This window comes from Cricetulus griseus, chromosome 2 (assembly GCF_003668045.3).
Source record: "Cricetulus griseus strain 17A/GY chromosome 2, alternate assembly CriGri-PICRH-1.0, whole genome shotgun sequence".
Taxonomy (NCBI): Eukaryota; Metazoa; Chordata; class Mammalia; order Rodentia; family Cricetidae; genus Cricetulus; species Cricetulus griseus.
In genome coordinates this window covers 98700584-98712664 of record NC_048595.1, presented here as the reverse complement: position 1 = coordinate 98712664, position 12081 = coordinate 98700584, and the positions used below count along the sequence as shown (strand labels likewise).

Genomic DNA, 12081 nt, shown 5'->3' with positions numbered 1-12081 from the left:
ATGGCTTGTTGTAGAAGCTTAAAATGATTAATTCCCTGTAGGGCAACGGTTCCGGTCCCTATGCCGGCTGCTATGCCCCCCACTGTTATCCCTCCTAATAATAGGGCCACGGTAAAGGATATTGGCTCCCTCTTATATCGGGTTGATTTCCCTAGTACGCTGTAAACATATTCAGGTTGGTGGTATGTGACTTTGGGCCAAAGTTCTATCAATATACAAAAGTCAATGGTGGTGTTGAGAACAGTGGTAGAGACACAGGGAGTCAACCCAGTACTGCAAGCCCAATAAGTTCCATAAGGGGCAACCAGGCATCGGCTGTCCTGAGATAATGGCTCTGTTTGGTTACATAACTCTTGATATGAGGGGGGAACCCTGCCTATGCATAGCCCCTTTCCTGAGACCTCAGACAATGTGAGCTTGTGCTGCATGGCAGTTTCACAACTGGTAGACGCTGAGGTCTGGTGACGCCGGACCCAGACAGTGTCCCCGATCTGGTAGGAATGGGGAATGGTAGGATGGTCCCTCTGGTCTTTATAAGTTTTTTTTTTTTTTTTTAAAAGGTGTGAGCCCATATGGCCTAGGGGTATGCTAGGGGGAGTAGGAGGGCCCAGTCTCTAGTGTCCCCATCAGGGAGTGATAGGTACTGGCATCTCCACGCAAGGGAGTTCCCTTTGACTTAGCATTTCAACCAGGGAGAATGGACGGCGAAATTCTTTTCCAAACTGCTTCCTGCTGACTTTGGGACGAAGTTAGGGACCCCAGAAGGTTGAAATGCTAGTCAAAAACAAAAAGGAATTTAGGCAATGGGGAATCCATCAGGGGCTTCTGGTTAGCAGACATTGTTGCAGAGATAGGGGGTGTCCATATCAGCAGACTGGTTCACATCCATAGCAAGTCTAGGGTTCGCAGTCTACTTAGAACAGTCTGAAGTCAGCAACTGGTACTCAGATGTCTGTCAGAAGCAGAAACCTGTTTAAGACATATTTAAACTAGGAACAGAGGTTAAAACTTATTTATAGAAGCCCACGGTGCAGAAAAAGCAGATATCTGGATATCTGTTCAAACAGCAAGAACATATTTATAACTTTGAGTCCTAGCAAAAACTACAGATTTGGGCTATAAGCATGTACATTTTTCTTCTGTCCAGAGAGCTAGGTATGGATTGGACAGAGGTGCCTTTGGCCTGATGAAAAGCCCTTTAAGTTTGTACTTAGATGACAACCAAAATAAACTTAAAAACCTTGAGCTTGTGCCTGAACAGTAGATAGTCATTATTTTATCAGCTAACATACTGACTAGTCTATAGTGGATCTGACTGTCTGATGCTGTCAAGCTGACAACCAGTAATATTTCAGAGATCTGAGAAGGGTATATTTTATCCGAATCTACTAAAAATTGACAGAAGCCAGTTAGAAGCAAGTCCATATACAGTTAGCCAAATCCAAGTTTCTCCATTATCGTTGGAGGCAGCTGTCTCAAAGAACAACAATCTTCGCCAGGCCTATATTGTGAGAGGTTTTATTTTCTCTCTGTGGAAGAGGGACATGGAAAAGACTGACCTTGTTTTGTCTAGGCAAAGGGGTACAATCAATTTTCCAGTGCCCAGCAGCTTTGTCCACAGTCTCAGCCAGGTTCTGGCAGGCGGCAGGTTTCATATCTGAGCATCTGCTCATTGGTCCAGGTGCAGGAACTGAGGTGCCTGTAATCTTCGGGTCATTGTCAGGATCTGGCAGTCTGTCTGACATTATAAACTTTAAAGATAACAATTTAAATGCCATATTCTGAAGATCTCTGAAGCATTAGAGGTCTGTTTGTCTGTTTTAATTACTTGCCTTAAGCACACATTAAGTATACAGGTGGCTAGGTAAGGTCTTATTTCTGTAAATAATTTTTAGTCTGACTGTAACTGGTTTTAACTTAGTAAGATGTTTGAAACAGCACAGCTGAACTTAAAACTGCATAGAACTACCTTATATTCCTTAAACAGTAGCTTAACTTCTTTCTTAGGCAGGGTTTTTCTGTGACTTTGGAGCCTGTCCTGAAATTCGATCTGCCGGACCAGGCAGGCCTTGAACTCATAAAGATCTATCTGCCTCTTATTCCCCAGTGGTGGGATTAAAGGCATGTGTCACCAATGTTCTAAACTTAAGGCGTGTGTTACCAACATCCTGAGCTTAAAGGTGTGTGTTATCAACATCCTAAACTTATTTCTAAAATATAAACTGTAATATCATATAATAGATCAGCATCTTTCATAAAACAAAAACTTTACATTGTCAGGCTTTGCTCAAAAATAATTTTAAATTGAAGCTCTTTAAGTACAAACATTAATAAAAACAAACATAAAAAAACTGGTTTTAAAAAGAAATTTAAATTCCCTTAAGGTCTTTCTGTAATATATAGAAGCATTAACATTGTAAATCTCAATTGAAAAACTTGTTTCTAAGATGGTACCTCTAATTTCCATGCGGTCATCTTTAGTCAAGATGGCGGTTTAAGTATTCTTTTTTTTTTTTTTTTAATTTTAGCAAAATGGCGACCAGTCAAGTCATATGAACATTTTAAAACAAGTATATATAAAACAGAATTAGCTTAATATGGTTAAAATTTTAGACATGAGAAACCATAGCACAGTTTACATTTTTCTCTGACTTATAATAACCTTTTTTCTGATTTTTAACAACTTTCCTCTGACCTTTTACAACTTGCTTTGACCCTCCATAACTTTCTGTAACAATCTTCTCTGCTATGACTTGCTTGCTTTAATTTTCTATAACCTTTTAGTTCATTTCTCTGACTCTCTTAGACATTCCTAGACAAATTTCCTTTTTATTATTTAAGTTTCCTACATTTTTTTTTCTCATTTTTCAGTCAACATAAAAATTTTGTCAAAGTCCCCTTTTCATGAAGTATAGCAAAAAGCACATTGATCCCTGTCCAGGTCGCTGGTGGCCTGCCCTGGATCTTCCGGATCATAGGGAGTATACATCCTATATATTTCTTTTAGTCTCTCTAGAAAAGCGGCAGGTGATTCCTCCGCCCTCTGCATCATCTGCTTCACCTGGGCCAAATTGGTGGGTCGGCGTCCTGCCCCCCCCCCAGACCCGCTGCGAACACCCGGTAATAGAGACGTCCTACCTGCTTCAGTGGTAAAATCCCATTCAGGTCTTTTAAGAGGGCAAGCTGCATCAATTTCATTGGGCAGCTGTTTCTCCTCTGAGGTTAAGGGGACCTAGGCGGCGGCGGCCGCTTCTGCCTCTGGCGGGGGCGGCGGCGGGCGGTTAGAGGGGGAAAGGAAGGGGGGGCCCTTGGGGTGTCTTTTACCTGAAATATAGTTTGGGGGTTAAAGGTATCATCCCGCGGCCAGCCCACGTCAAAGGCTGGCCATTCTGAGGAACAAAGAGTAATCCATTTGCGTTTATGCACATCAACTACAAAACAAAGACGGAACAACACAGAACAGGCTTTCGCAGCGCAGTTTCGACAGAGAGTCGAAAGTAAAACTCCAGAAAACAAATGAGCCCACTGAGGCTCCAAGCGCTAAGGCATCTACCCTAGCCAGAAAACAAATGAGCTCACTGAGGCTCCAACGCTGCCAGGACGTCTCCTGGAGCCGCGGCCGGGAGTTCCTCCTCCGAGCCGCCAAATACGAAATGTACTCAGCTGGGTACTGCAAACGCAGGCGCAGTTCATAAGACGGATTCAGACAGACAAGACACAAGCCGAGACAAGACAGCGGATCCGCACAACACTTACCTCCCAGACTTGGGTCGGTGGTCCCTGGGCGGGTCTCAATCCCGGACGAGCCCCCAAATGAAAGACCTCAGAAGGAGACCCGCACCCAGGAATCAGCGAAACCACGAACTCTGGATGTAAGAGCAAGAGGCTTTATTAGTAGCGCTGGTACCCCGGGGCTTAGCTTTTGGGTAGGCTAAGCCCCGAGCCAAGGGAGAGGGGTCCTTATATAGCTAAAAAGCACAGTGCAGAAGCGAAAAGCATAGTTACAGGGATTCTATTGGACAATTTAATGAGGTACAGAGTTATCAGTATATTCTCAAGGTCTGCACCTGGTACAACAGACCCAATTCCCCCCTCCGCGTCCAGATGGCTGACCTTGGGACGGAGGTTCCCCATGGGGGGGGGCGTCCTCTCCCCGCTCGGCCCCAGCCCCGGGGCGCGGCGCCAGGCGGGCGGGCCTGGGTCGAGGGCCCCCCGCCTGGGTGAACCGGCTTGGGAGGGAGCCAGCCGCCAGGCGTGTGGGAGTGTGCGCGCGTACGGGAGTGTCACCGAGAGAGAACCAGCCAGGGGGCGGGGTCTTTCAAAACTTTTCTGAAAACACCTCAAAGGTGTTCCAAGGTGATGTGGATCATCAAGTAGATGATGAAGATGAACCATCACAGGTCCTTTATCCACAAACACATGAGTGTCTAGAATAGTGTTCTCTGGTAAGGCACCTTGAACCATGAGGTAATTTAATAATTCCCCATTGATCTGCTCAGGTTACAGCTGAAGTCCATCAGCCATTTCTAGGTAGTCTATATTCTTAATGGGGGAGGGACTATTCTTTCTCTACTTCTGTACAAGTTGAGCTTATGTTAAATTCTCGAAAGAGTTTCAGAGCCAGGTACACAGCCGCAGAACATTTTCACAAGCTGTTATGGTCTGTGAGCATTTCCTTATCTTAGTTATAGAATCCAGCTGGAGCTTTTAGCTGAGTTAACTATGCCTTATCATTAGGCTATGTGTGTGGGCAATTCCTAAAGCTGGGGTTGATGACAATAACCCCTTTGGCTTTTGGGCATCATTTAGTAAGGAAGGAGCCCTGGATGGCTGAAAAAGGCAGAGAACAAAGGCCCAGTATTGAAAACAAAATTAGCATTTGTATTTGTCATGTCAAGAGTTGCCTGAGGTGTCTTGGTTGTTATTTTCAGTCTCTTGAGTGAAGGTCTCACTAGGAAATCTCAGGCAGTTTCACTGTTTAAGGGAAGCCATCTTGTACAGAGCTCTCTCTTTGTGGGGTGTGCCACCATTCCAGCAGTGATTTCTTTGCAAGGGTGGAAAAAATCCAACTTTTTAGAATTCCACTCAAGGGAGTCCTTTTCTAGTACCCAGGTATCCCACAGCTGTGGCAAGAATTGCCCCTTTAGAGCAAGTTTTTCTTCCCCCTGGATTCCTGCTTGGTTCTTATTTGCCTGGAGGAATGTTTTATTCCAGAAGGCTAAGGCTATCCACTGGACTTGTTCTTTTGACAGCAATTGTGCTCTCTGGGTCTTTTGAATGGTCTTTATTTCTCTTGTTGAAACCTGCAAAAGGTGACTTTAAAAGTTGCCTTGGATATTTTGGAGTTTCACTGTTTAAGGGATTTTGGAGATCAGCCTTCTGTCAGATGTGGGGTTGGTGAAGATCTTTTCCCATTCTGTGAGCTGCCGTTCTGTCTTGTTGACTGCGTCTTACAGAAGCTTCTCAGTTTTAGGAGGTCCCATTTATTAATTGTCAATCTCAGTGTCTGTACTACTGGTGTTATGTTCAGGAAGTGGTTTCCTGTGCCAATGCATTCAAGGGTACTTCCTACTTTCTCTTCTAAGTTCAGTGTGTTTGGATTTATGTTGAGGGTTTTAATCCATTTGGACTTAAGTTTTGTGCATGGGAATAGATATGGATCTATCTGCAGTCTTCTACATGTCAGCATCCAGTTATACCAGCACCATTTGTTGAAGATGCTTTCTTTTTTCCATTGTATAATTTTAGCTTCTTTGTCAAAAAGCAGATGTTCATAGGTGTGTGGATTAAGTTCAGGGTCTTCAATTCCATTGGACTACCTGTCTGTTTTTGTGCCAATACCAAGCTGTTTTCAGGACTATTGGTGATGCCTCTGGAAGTTCCTTTACTGTACAGGGTTGCTTTGACTATCCTGGGTTTTTTTGTTTTTCCTATATAAAGTTGAGTATTGTTCTTTCAAGGTCTGTGAAGAATTGTGCTGGGATTTTGATGGGGATTTCATTGAATCTATAGATTGCCTTTGTAAGATTCCCATTTTTACTATGTTGATCCTACCTATCCAAGAGCATAGGAGATCTTTCCATTTTCTGATATCTTCTTTAATTGAGTCAGGTAACCCAGACACAGAAAGAAAAACATGGTATGTACTTACTCATAAGTGGATATTAGACATAGAGCAAAGGATAACCAGCCTATAATCCACAACCTCAGAGAAACTAGGAAACAAGGAGGACCCTAAGAGAGACAAATTAGACCCCCACCCCCCAGAAGGGGAAAGGGACAAGATCTCCTGAGTAAATTGGGAGCACAGGGGGAGGGGGAGAGAGGAGAAAAAAGAGGAGAGAAGGGGAGTGGGGAGGAGAACATGAGGGATCAGGATGGTAGAGATGGGGGAAGAACAGAGAAGGAGAGCAAGGAAAGAGATACCTTAGTAGAGAGAAATCTGGCACTAGGGAAATCGCCAGAGATCCACAAGGATGATCCCAACTAAGAATCTAAACAATAGCAGAGAAGCTACCTTAAATGCTCTTCCCCTATAATGAGATTGATGACTACCTTAAATGCCATCATAGAGCCTTCAGCCAGTAGCTGATGGAAGCAGAAGAGATTCACAGCTAAGCACTGAGCCAAACTCTTGGAATCCAGTTGTAGAGAGAGAGGAGTGAAGAGCAAAGAGGTCAAGACCATGCTGGGGAAACACACAGAAACAGCTGACCTGAGCAAATGGGAGCTCAAGGACCCCAGTCTGACAGCTGGGGGAACCAGCATAAGACCTAACCAAGCCCCTTGAACATGGGTGTCAGTTGGGAGGCCTGGGAAGTCTATTTGGCCTCTGGCAGTGGAACCAGTATTTATCCCTAGTGTATGAATGGGCTTTGGGAGCCCATTCCTTATGGAGGGTTACTCTATCAGGCTAGATACATGGGGGGGGGGGAGATCTAAGTCTTGCCCCAAATGATGTGACAGACTTTGATGATCCCCCATGGGAGGCCTCATTCTCCCTGAGGAGTGGATGGAAGGGTGGGATGGGGGGTTGGTGGGGGGAATGGGAGAACAGGAGGTAGAGGGAACTGGGATTAGTAGGTAAAATAAGACTGTTTTTAATTTAAATAAAAATTAATTTAAAAAAATTGCCATGGAATGTTTGGGACCCTATTTATTTGATTTTTTATTTTATTTAGAAAGAAAATTATTTTACATGTCAATCCCAGGTCCCTCTCCCTCCTCTCCTCCCCTGCCCCCCTTCAACTAACACCCTACTTATCCCATACCCTTTCTGCTCCCCAGGGAGGGTGAGGCCTTCCAGAGGGGGTCTTCAAAGTCTGACATATTCTTTGGGATAGGGCCTAGGCCAACCCCCTTGTGTCTAGGTTCAGGGAGTATTCCTCCATGTGGGATGAGTTCTCAAAGTCCATTCCTATGCTAGGGATAAGTACTGATCCACTACAAGAGGTGGGGCCCCATTTCCTAACCTTACATTTTGCCCCAATGTGTAGAGAAGATTAACCAGATGAAGTAAGAACCTAGAAAAACCTGATCATAGGAAAAGCTTAAAAGAAATATTTATGTACATGCCATCCATGTAAAATTATCTTTTTCCCTCATGTACATGTGCACACATGGTTTGTGTGTGTGTGTGTGTGTGTGTGTGTGTAGGAAGAAATTGACAATGAGCCATTTCCTCAATCTTCTCTCCCAGTTTTTGAGACCTGGGTCTCTCTCTTTCACTCAGTCTGGAGCTTATGAATTCAGCTAAGCTTGCAGGCCAATGAGCTTCAGGGCCCTGCCTATCTTTTCTTCCCAGCTCTTGCACTGTGTATCTTGCACTATGTATGTGTGTCACCAAACCCAGCTTTTGCACATATTGGAGCTCTCAACTCAGGTCCACATGCTTGTGTAGCAAGCACTTACCAACCATGACATCTCCTCTGTACAAATTTTAACTTTTATGAATCTTTTTGTGACTTATTTCTGTAATGTGTAAGCTTTTTAGTTTTGTTCTCACTTAAAAAAACTTATTTTTATTTTTCTGAGTGTAGGTGTGTCTGTGTGAGTGCCTGCTATGTGTATGCAGGTTATCTGCAGAAGTCAGAAGAGGGCATTAAATCACATGGAGTTGAAGTTATATGCAACTGAATGCCATGTGAGCGCTGGGAACTGAACTGTGGTCCTCAGGAAGAGCAGCAAGTGATCCTAACTGTGGAGCCATCTCTCCAGTCCCTGTTCTCACTTCTCAGATTTTTCATTTTCATCCTTTACCTCTAGATATAGTATCTAAAAATTGCCTTTTAATTTAAAAAATTAACAAATATTTTGTTTTTTTGCAGGCATTGTATCAGCTAATAAGCACACAAAGATAAAACCAAAACTTCTACTCAAAAGGAGTTTCACAGCCCCATCGGGCTAGGACCATCAATATTATATCTTGAAGGAGGTTTATACAATGCATAGGAAATCCTCAGGAAAGTAAGAGTATTCTGTATGCATGGATAAAGTTTCTCTGAAGACTCAGGACTTCAACAAAACAGACTAAGAGGACCATACATGGACAAAGGGAAGTACTTCACAGGCAGAGGGAGTTACTGTAAAGACAGATGTGTGAGAACATAGTGTGCTGGCAGCTAACTCCTCAGAGTTCTGCATGGTAATAAACATGTTGTTCAACAAATCCCATGCTTCCTTTGACTTTATATGGATTTGTGTGTAAACAGAAGTTTCTGTTCTGCTTGGTCCTGCAACTGTTTAGTTCCAAATAAACACAGAGAGGCTCATATTAATTATAAACTGTTTGGCTAATGGCTCAGGCTTCTTATTGGCTAACTCTCTCTTACTTATTAACCCATTTCTATTAAACTATTTATTGCTATGAGGCCATGGCTTACCCCTAATGCTCTGTTGTCATGCTACTACTTTCTTGGCTACTTGGGGTCTCCCTCTTTCCACTTACTCTCTACGTTCCTTTCCCCAGAATTCTCCTAGTCTGGTAGCCCCGCCTACACTTTTTGCTTGGCTACTGGCCAATCAGCATTTATTCATCAACCAGTAAGAGCAACATATATTCACATGCAGAAGGACATCCCCTATCGTGTGTGTGTGTGTGTGTGTGTGTGTGTGTGTGTGTGTGTGTGTGTGTGTGTACATATGCATATGCCACACCATGCAGGCAGAAGTCAGAGGATAATCTATGGGAGTCAGTTGTCTCCTTCCACCATTGAGTTCCAGGAATCAAACTCAGGTGGTCAGAGTTCAGCAGAAATGCCACGAAGCCATCTCTCATTACTCCATGTTTTAAGACATTTTGTTGACTGAATGTGTAATAATGAGAGGATAGGGCACAAGCTTTAAGGGTTGTGTTTGAAGGGGACTATTACACACTGGGGGCTCTCTCCCAGACCCGGGATTAAGCACAAACCACACCCTAACACCTGTTTTCACAGAGATTCTTTATTATGTGGGGAAGAAAAGTTAAAGTGGCTTCTTTCTGGCTCTGGCAGAAAAATAACAGCAAATGACCTTGCAGGTGTAATTTTAAGAGGAGGAAAAGGGGAGGTCTGTGTTAAAATGGGCTAGGATGCAGTTGTAAAGGAGATGGAGGATGAGGGAGAAGGTGAAGGGAATAAGGGAAAGGGGAACAGGGTATTTGTCCTAGAGAGCAAAGGACTGCTTCTGGATAGAGAAGAGACAGACATGACACATAGGTAAATGGTGTTTTATAAAGCTAAAGGTGGAAACCCTGTGTTAGGATGAGGTGTTTAATTTTAATTGGGCATGTTAATTAGGTGAGCCAAAAGGGGCTTCTGGTTACTGGACTTTGGTAGTCAACCTCAGGAGGAAAAAGTGGTCAAATAAGGGAATAATCCTTAGTGCCTAGCTTTAGGAATGTAATCAAATGGTTTTTTAGCAAGGCAGAGAGAATTGGGGAGAAGGGCAAGGCCTGCTACAGCCACATGCTTGAGTGGGTTAGTGTCCCTTCGCTGTTAATTAGCTTTTCATTCACAAGAGAAACAATTTAAAGGAGGACTTATTTTGGCTCATGGTTTTAGTCCATAGTGGGGAGGGTGTGGTCAGATAGTTTACAACTTGGTGGCCAGAAAAGGGGATGGGGTATACGATAGGACACATGACAACCACCAAAGCTTCTTTCTCTTTTTCTCTTTTTATTCTGTCTAGGTGCCCACTCTACCTGGATAGTACAGCTCACATTCAAGTCCTGACTCCCTCAATTTACACCTCCATTAATCCTCTCTGGAAATACCCCTACAGAACACCCAGAGGTATATTCATTAATGCTTTTCAATTCAATTAAGCTGATACTCAAGATTAACCACTATTCACTATACTTTTGGCATTTAGCAAGTTGTTTAATCTAAGTGTTTCCTTTTTATTTTTTATTTTTGTAAATTGAGAATATTAACACTAATAATAAAAATAATCACTGAGCATAGTGGCACAAGCCTTTAATCCCATCACTCAGAAGACAGATCTCTGAGTTCAAGGCCTGTCTGGTCTATATAGAGAGTCCTAGGACAGCTAGGACAACAAAATAGACTTTGTCTCAAAAAACAATCAAACACAAATAATAAAAGCCAGAGCTGTGTTAGTTGGCACAGGCTTGTAATCTCAGTACCTGAGTTCAAGGATAGACTGAGCTTTGGAGTGGGGCCTTGTCCCCAAAACTAACAAACAACTAAATAAACAACACAACCTAATGGTTGCTGAAATATGAAGGAAATGACAAACAATATACTAAAAGGAGTAAATATGGCACTTGATAAAAAGTCAGTCTTTAAAAATCACACACACAGTTTTCCTTTTACACATTCCCTGAACAGTCCAGACATTTGTAACCCACTTCTTTGCCACTTTGCCTATCTCCCAAATAGGGTTTCCAATTTTGCCTTTTCATAATGTCTTGTGCTTTTCCTTCCTAGCACTTAACCATAACATTAATCAGTTTTTCTAATTATTTTCCCCGTCAAATTCCTAACACTATAACAAGACCTTTAATGTTTCCACTTTATTTGAACTTTCTAGCATAGCCTGACTTTTTTCCTGCAACATTCTCCCTCTTTTTTTTCTTTTCCAAGCTTAAGTAAATATAGGTTTATTTTTCTAATAATGTAGAAGGCTGACAGCTTTGGCTCTTAATATATTCAATGAAAGTTAGCAAAAAGATTTACAGTCACACTCATCTATCAGAGATGTCAGTACCTAACCAATTGGTTATTTGTAGGGCTACATAGATTTTTTGGGGAGTGGGGTAGGGTGTGGTATAGTAGACCAGGCTGGCCTTAAACTCACAGAGATCCACCTGCCTCTGCCTGGGATTAAAGGCGTGTGCCCCACCGCCCATGGATTTACTGTTTTTTGTTTGTTTGTTTTTTGTTGTTGTCGACGTCGGGTTTTGTTTCATTTTGATTGGGAAAGCTCAGACTGTCTTTGAATGCTTTCGGTAGCCAAGGATGAACTTGAACTCTTTTATTTATATTTTCCTGCCTCCTGAATGCTAGGGTTACAAGCTTATCACTACATAGGTATAAGTGGCGTTAAGGAATGAACCCAGGGCCTCCAGCACGGTAGGCAAACACTCTACCAAATGAACTACATCTCCCGCCCCATAATTAAACATGTTTTAAATGTGTGGCCAGGGGAATCAGTGCTGGAAGCGGCTAACATGGTCTCGTAGTAGTATCCAGAAGGAACACCACTGACGCCACCTTGCAGAAGTGCAACTCTTCAAGGTTCACAAAGGGTTAAAAAGGCGGAAGCACCACAGCATGCCCTTTACAGCCTTAGGGTAGAAAAGCCCTCAAGTCACCTGTCACATGGAGTGGGGGAGCGGACGACAAAAACAAAAGCCAGACCCTCTCTAAAAAGCCTTTTCCCACGGTGGCGTTCCCAGGATCCCTCTCCGAAGTCACCTACCAAGCCTGAATCTTCTACTGACCGAGACCTCAACCCGAAAGTGTCCCAAACCTGCTCTGCGGCCACGTGCTACTACCAGGGCGTCACCCAGCGCGAGGAAAGAGGCGGCCCCTGTCGACCCGTCCAAGGTATCGTGGGAATTGTAGTTTTTTTCCT

General features: G+C 43.3%; 1 long non-coding RNA gene across 1 annotated transcript; it reads right to left on the bottom strand.

The window, feature by feature from the left end:
• Positions 1 to 1500: 1500 nt before the first annotated feature.
• Positions 1501 to 11994, bottom strand: LOC113834385. Its single transcript, XR_003482888.2, has 3 exons — positions 11926 to 11994; positions 3139 to 3866; positions 1501 to 1751 (listed from the first exon to the last, which is right to left on the bottom strand). It is a non-coding gene; the product is annotated as an uncharacterized LOC113834385 (long non-coding RNA).
• Between the last annotated feature and the right edge of the window lie 87 nt (positions 11995 to 12081).